General features: G+C 48.2%; 1 long non-coding RNA gene across 1 annotated transcript; it reads right to left on the bottom strand.

Moving 5' to 3' along the window:
• Positions 1-448: 448 nt before the first annotated feature.
• LOC111757950 (uncharacterized) lies at positions 449-6606 on the bottom strand. Its single transcript, XR_010040364.1, has 4 exons — positions 5730-6606; positions 5272-5506; positions 1391-1444; positions 449-1075 (listed from the first exon to the last, which is right to left on the bottom strand). It is a non-coding gene; the product is annotated as an uncharacterized LOC111757950 (long non-coding RNA).
• Between the last annotated feature and the right edge of the window lie 661 nt (positions 6607-7267).

Here is a 7267-nt window from a genome sequence, read left to right as displayed (position 1 = left end):
CTCTGAGCTCAGGGTGGTCACTAAATTGGTGTTCTCTTCTCTCTACAGAGAATGGTAATCAGTGACACCAGCACGGACCGACCCGAGACCCCACCTGGGTGTCTACAGTGCAAGGCAGGACATATAATCATCCCCTCTCTGCAGGAGAAGCCCCACAGGGTTCTGACTCATGCGACACTTTCCCAATTGAGGGAGACAGTGGCCCAATGTGTTGCAGGGGGAAGGAGCCAGAGGGGTTCCGGTGCTGCTCTGCGCAGAAGGTCTTGGTGGTGAGGAGCCTGGTGAGCAGTGAACACGCACCAGCCTCTGGAAGCCGTCCTGCATCTGGGCCAGCTGCTCCTTTATCAGGCAGTTCTGAAGCCCTAAGGCATCAATCATCCTCTGCTGCTCCTCCATGTTGTGCACCATGTTCTTGTGCTCTTCTGCCTGCACAGAGCACAGCTCTGCCCTGGTGTCAAGCTGCAGAAGGCGCTCCTCCTGCTCCCTCATTTTGTTCCGCAGAGCCAGGTTTTCTTCCTTTAGCTGCCCCAAGGCGCCCTCCAGCTCCTTCTTCACCTTCTGCACCTCCCACAGGAGCTGCTGATGTTCCAGACATGGCCCTGCTTGGGGCTGCAGGGCTGGGGCACAGGTGACAAGGAGGTAGTGGAAAGGGTCCAGGTCTCTGGGCCCTGAACAAGCTCTCAGTGCTCAGCCCCCACTCCAGGCTCCTTGCTTGGGCCTTGGCTTCCTCATGACTGTTTCCTCACAACCACATCATGGCCAGGCCTGAAGCCATGCTCCTGTATGGATCCTGGGTGGGGGTTGGCAGGGGCACAATACCCTCTCTGCAAGTGGGGACACTGAGGCTCAGAGATAGGACTAAATTGCCAGCTCCTGGCACAGATGCCCTTCCCTTTACCACTGTGCCCTTGAGTCCACCCTGTCTCCTAGGGCAGTGTAAGCCCCACCCACAGCCGGGTACCCCGCTCTGCCCAGATCACCCTTGTCCCCACTCACCTACGGGTTTCTCCAGTTCACTCAGCTGGACAGGAGGCTTATCAGCCCTCTTGTCCCGCTCCTCCTTTACCTCATGCACCTGCCCAGAGCACAGGGGACAGTAGATGGAGGGAGGGACTAGTGACCTCAGACCCTTCTATCACCCTAGTATCTGACACCTTTCCCTTCTCTGGCCCCAAGCTGCAGTGCTCTCTCTGAAACCTCCCACTGAGCTATAACAGGCCCAGCCCTAAATGCAGAATTCTTAGCACCTGACATTGTTCTCCTCTGCACTCTGACCCTCTACTGCCATTGCAGCCCCATCCTTAGCTGCCTGGCCAGCCGTGACACAGCTTCATGTGGGTGACATTCTCCACCACTGGTGTCTTAGGTTTTATGCATTTTAAAAACTTACTCTTTTATCCACCAGAAATCAATCACGCCGCTTCTGCTTTTTGAATTCTCTTAACTGTGGAAAGAAGAGCAATGATACTCACGAAAACAGTAAGCCACTTGGTTCACATCCTCCAATACAACACTCTTATGCACACCATCTGCTTAATGCTGCCAACGGCCCTACAACACACTGTGATGGTCAGTCAGTCAGTAAACACACAAGTTAACATGGCTGAACAGCAGGAAGAAAGAAATGAAAGAAAAGAGAAAGAGAAACTTGTCACTGTGGTGTAGGCCTGTAACCCCAAATACTGGTGATGTTGCAATAGCAGGATAAGAATGAGGGAAACCTGAGGGCATAAAAGTAGTCAAACACTTCCTCAAATAGAAATAATAAAAACTAAAAAGGGCTGAGCATGGAACCCTGTGCTCCCTGGACTTAGTCCCTAGACGTAATGGGGGGAAATCAGACAGTAACAGACTGGAGTGCAGCTCAGTAATAGACAGCTCTCTGTACTTTTGAAGGCTGTGGGTGTAATCATCAGTACCACACACAGGAGAGTCAAAGGTAAAGGGGACAATTAGAAAACATTCTGAGTCTCTCTGTAGAGTCAGCTCCTGGGGAAAAAGCTCACACAGATCTGATCTACTCGGGTCACCCAGAGAGACTGTCAACCTTTTGAGGTCCCTGATGAAAGTTTTAGGTGGTCAGTGTCTAAGTTAAGGAGCCCAGTGGCCAAAACCTCTATACCCGCTCCCATGTTCACATGCCCTTCCAGGGAGAAATCTGTGTCTTCACCAGAGAAACCAGAAGGGGGCTAAAGCTGCTTTAGGGATCCAAGTGGGAAGATTAAGGGCCAGGTGAGGGGTAGTGATGAGGGCGTCCAATGGAAAGGGTCTTAAGTGCACTCTGCTCCTCCCTCTCTGTCCCCAGACTCCCTCTGTGCCCCCACCCTCCTCTGTGTGCAGACAGCTGAAGGGAAAGGGGTCCTCCAATGTAGGGCTCAGGAAGACAAAGTATGTGAGGCAAGAGCCAAGCCCCATGTGAGGCCTAAAGGAGAGTCCCCCTGGAGGTGGATGCATTCGGGGTGTGAGGAGAGGATCTGTAACAGGGCTTGAAGGGGGCACCGGAGTGCTGAGGGTCCCTCCACATTTCTCCCAGGGGGGTACAGACTGCCAAGAAGCTGCTTGCTGGGGGCTTGCTCTGGGTCCAGGAACTGAGACCCTGTTCGGTTTACCTTTTTTTTGGCCGCAGCCAATTTCTGCCTTTGAATTTCTTCAGGAATAGGAAGACATGGACAGGGAAAGGGGTGGGACCACTTCATGACAGTCCCTTCCATCACAAGGAAACTCTCAAACACACTCCTCTCACATCCACCAACTACCCACAAAAGGTGTAACCAGGGAGATGCTAAACTCAAACCAGTGGGCGTGGGACCAGACCTCTCGTCCCATTGGCTGAGTAAACTATGACGTCATAAGGGGCCTGGTGAGGCCTCCTCCAGCGGGTGGGGGATGGGTGGAGTGGCATTAAAGCTGCAGACTACCGCTTTTCAGGCCACCCCAGGGAGCTATGACAGGAGGACCGGGAGGAAGGGAAACTAAGCTAACAGAAATAAAACGGTAAAAGCACAGAGAAAGATGTGAGGGCATCTAGTAAGGAAAATCTCACGACACAGCTCCTTTGAATTCACATAAGTGCCAGGCATGGTGGTGTACACATGTAATCCCAGTACTCCAGAGACTGAGGCAGGAGGATCGCCCTGAGTTTGAGGGCAGCCTGGAATCCATAGTAGGTTCAAGAGCCTGAGCTGCCTATCAAGACCCTATTGCAAAAATTAAAATAGTCACACAAAACAGACTTTGAGGCAAACAGTATTTATCTCAAAAGGGGCCACACACTTGGTTAAAACGTGAACTTCATCAGGCACTTAGGATAAATCTGCATTTGTCTGACCTTTGTCACCTGATGGATTCTTCTCACCTGCCAAATCTAGAGTGTGCTAGGACTTGGATCCTAGATTTTCCCTTTGATGATCTCTTACCTCTTAGTTAACACCTTCAGTTCTGTGCCATCAAATGCCAGCTACACAGCAACTCCGAAAGTTGTGTCTTTAACCAACAGCCTATTGCAGAATCAAGCTCAGGAAAGCAACAGTCCCTGTGACATTTCCTTTTGCATAGCTATTATTATCTCCAGCCTTCTAGATCCCGATTAAGCCTTTAGTGTCACTCCTAGAACGTGTGCTCCTCACAGGCTTTAGCATCTCAGGTGAAGGAGATCCACCTTTCCAGTTCTTAGCCCTAAAACCATGGAGGCATCTTGGATGGCCACTCCCTCTCTTAGCACATATCCTAGCAGCCAGTCTAGTAACCTTTCTCTTTCTTTATCATGATGTTGAGGATTGAACCCGGGGCTTTTGCACTGAGCTGCCAAGTGCCTGGATTCTTTCTTTCTGTGGGTTTGTATCTTGCTTCTTGACACTCTATCTTTGACAGAAAGGTAAAATGTGATTGTCTCCACCTCTATTGTCCCCACTCTGCTCCACACTACTGTTCCCTGTCCCCTGGGTTGTAGTATTTTCCCTCTCTCCCTGATAGTCCTGCTTCTGCCTTGGAGCTCTGTGTTTGCTCAGATTCATTTCCTCCAAAAAGCTGATGCTAAGATGTGAACAAGAGTACATGTAATTGATTGTGGATACTTTGTGAAAGTGAGAAGAGAATCAGGAGAGATGGGCATAGCCACCAGACTGTGATGCACGGTCAGATTTCACATGAGGGGGAGAAGGCAGGTCAGGTGACATGATTATAGGCTTTTGTGTGCTAAAATGTTGAGCAAGGCTCAGGGAGGGAAGTTTTTACGGGATTACAAAGAGGGAGCACAGAGCAGGGTACTTGGCTGTCTTTGATTGGTTCTTACCATATATATCACAGTGATCAGCCATTTCTAGGAGACAGGAGCAACCAGAAATGCAAATCTCCCTTGTCTTTCAGTCCCCTGGTGTCTCTAACACAACAAGGCCTGGCATTATCCCTATGAGCCTCCCTCATAGCCTAGACCACTTAGCACCGGGAAGAATGTTCCCTTTTCAGTCAGCCCTGCTGTGTGCTGAGGATCCTTGCAGACCATGAAGTTCCTGAATGTACTGCTTTGCATGTTCCCCTTCAGCGTCACATTAACATCATGAAGTGAGCACTGCTGGGAGAACATACATTCTTGCAGAATTTTCTACTAAAAAAAAAGTCTCAACAGGGCAGTCAGCATGGAAGCAGTTTGGAAAATTTAACCCTCGGCAAAGTACCCTGACCTGTAATCGCTAAAGATCTTTATCATGCATGGACCAAAGGCTCCTAATCAAGTTCTAGGTGCAAGTTCACAATCACCATCAGAGACACTAAAATGATTTGCAAATTGCTATATTGGAAGAAGAAATACTCACAGTACAAATAATGCATCCAGAGCAGTGATCAGTACATGATGTAAACTTATATGAAGTCTTTAATATGCTGCCAAAAAAGTAATTCACAAACTCCAAATCCTGATACAGTAAAAACAAATGCCTTTGTTCCCAGTCTTCCTAGGACTGTCTTTGAATGAATAGAAAAATACATGCATCTCAGCTGAGCTGAATCTGGAAATTTCCAAAGGGAGATTCCCTGCTCTGAAGATGAAGGAGAACACAGGAGGGGGTAGAAAATACCTTTGACCCTCCCAGGCAGGATCACATTTCACATGGAATCTCACAGAGCACTTAAAAAGACAGGTATTCCTTCTTAATTTTCAACATAGCAGTAAAGTCTTGCCCTGAGTAACCAGAGAAGGTTCCTATATTTTACCCAAGTGACCATACAAGCCCTCTTTCACTACAGTCCTTGAAGTATCCACAGTGAGACACTTACCATTGGTGGTTGTCATTCCAGCACCAATAAATAGATGGTGCTCCAGAGATGAAGAACTGATCAAAGAAAGAATCCACTCAGAGCTGGCTTTTGCCTCTGGTCCTTATACAATCTGTAAGTGCCTTCACTGCCTTGTCAATACCATCCAACTAGACAGTCCACACTCAGGGCCAGAAGAGGACTGCATAGGTGTCATCTCTCGGTGCAGATCCAGATGTTCCCAGACTAAGGATGGCTAGAGGGTGGGAAAATAAAGAAAAGAAATGAAAGCAGAGGTCAAGTGGAGCCCTCTCTCCTAATGGGAGGAAAGGAAGTGCTCAACCACCATAGTGGCTTTTATTGATACATTTACAAGATAAAGTCACATGGCACATCCTTGCCTAGAGATGCATTGTTTGGATAGCCTTGCACTTTGGTGCACTCTGAGCTGGGGCAGCTTGTCAGGGGCACACACTGACCTCCTACTGCTCCACACAAATGGTCGCTCTCCAGCTTCAGCTGCTTCCTCCACACAGTTATCCCGGAGAGAGGGATAAAGGTATCTGACAACACCTGACATTTGAGATAGGGGACTCATTACTGATACAAGGAAAGGTGCCCACAGTTAGCAATCAATACCAATCACAGGGGCAAACCTCACTGTAATGGAAATAAAAGGGGCTATCACCATCCCAAGGCACAGCACTGTCAATTCAGTGAGAATCAGGGCCACCCGGAAGATAAGAACTTCCTGTGAGTAGTTGTTGCTTCTCTGAGGAAACAAATTTCCCAACATCATAATGCATTTTAACACACTTTGAAAACTTCAAATAGGGCAGATTTCAAGAATAAGTCTACACATCAAAATGTTCCCTAATCAAAATTTTCTTAACCTAAAACATGTCTGATTCTAGTTTTTAAAGCATGTGTTCGTCTATGCTCTGCTAAATAAAGACAATGCAGTTTCTGCTGATTGTTAATAGCTCCATTCCACTCATCTATTTACTGATGTCCTAAGTTTAATTCAGAACAGAATTGGAAAAATTGGTGACTTGGAGACCCCAGTATACTGGTCACCCTAGTTCTGTGCCGCAAGGCTTTGCTAGCACCTTGGCCTCTTCACCCACAGGGTCTGGTGCCGCCCTTTCAAGAAGGGCAACAGAGTCTTCTGCAGCTGTCCTGGGTGCAAGATGTCCTCACTCTCCAGAGAGCTGAAGAAGAGTCCTCGGGCTGTGGTGTCCAGTCATTGCTGGAGAGAAGAAGAGAGTCTTGCTCATTGTAGGTCCATGTGCAAATGTCCTCCATATTCAGGGTCATCACTTCAACCCAGGGAAGTTGTGGACTATAGGACTGGATCACATTTAACTTCTCCCTGTGTTCTTAGAGCAGGGTGAATTCTTCATTTATTCTCATCCTCACATCTCCCTCAGTGTCACTGCTAATGAAACTCAGATGGTTTCACGTTCCCTCACTCAAGTGCATGCATTGTGCCTGATCTTGAAGCACAGTCTCCCTTGCATCAGATGGGGAGCGCTCCCCCTAGGGTCCAGAAGAAGTGCACAAGGCTCACACACAGCAAGGTGCCACAGAAGATGTTCTCTATTTTGTGGTTTCCTCCAGCTCATTTTACTTGACCCTCCCCACAGACCAGGCCCCCACACCCTCCAACTAGGTACCATCCTTGAGACAAAGCAAGGGCTGAGAAGCAGAAGGTTTTCTTACCTTTGCATCTTCCCAGGGAGCATGTAGGAGTTAGCATCCTCTTTGATCTGTGGACTCCGATTCCCAGTCTTCTATGTGAGTCGCCTTCTCAAATGTCAGTTCTATGACACACACTTTGCCAGAGTCCTTGTTTCCTCTTATTTGTCTCATTCCATTTGCTCAATGAGTATCAGCAAGGCTTAAGCCATGTGCTGTGTCTCTAACATACTAATCTCTCTTCTCTATCGTAAGTGGTGGCATGAATTCAGCCGACGTGTCCACCCACAAGATCTGTGTAGAATTATGCAGCCATGCA

The sequence above is a fragment of the Cavia porcellus genome, unplaced genomic scaffold, assembly GCF_034190915.1.
Source record: "Cavia porcellus strain 051 isolate PalLab524CR breed Dunkin Hartley unplaced genomic scaffold, mCavPor4.1 scaffold_17, whole genome shotgun sequence".
NCBI lineage: Eukaryota > Metazoa > Chordata > Mammalia > Rodentia > Caviidae > Cavia > Cavia porcellus.
This window is presented reverse-complemented; position numbering and strand designations above follow the sequence as displayed.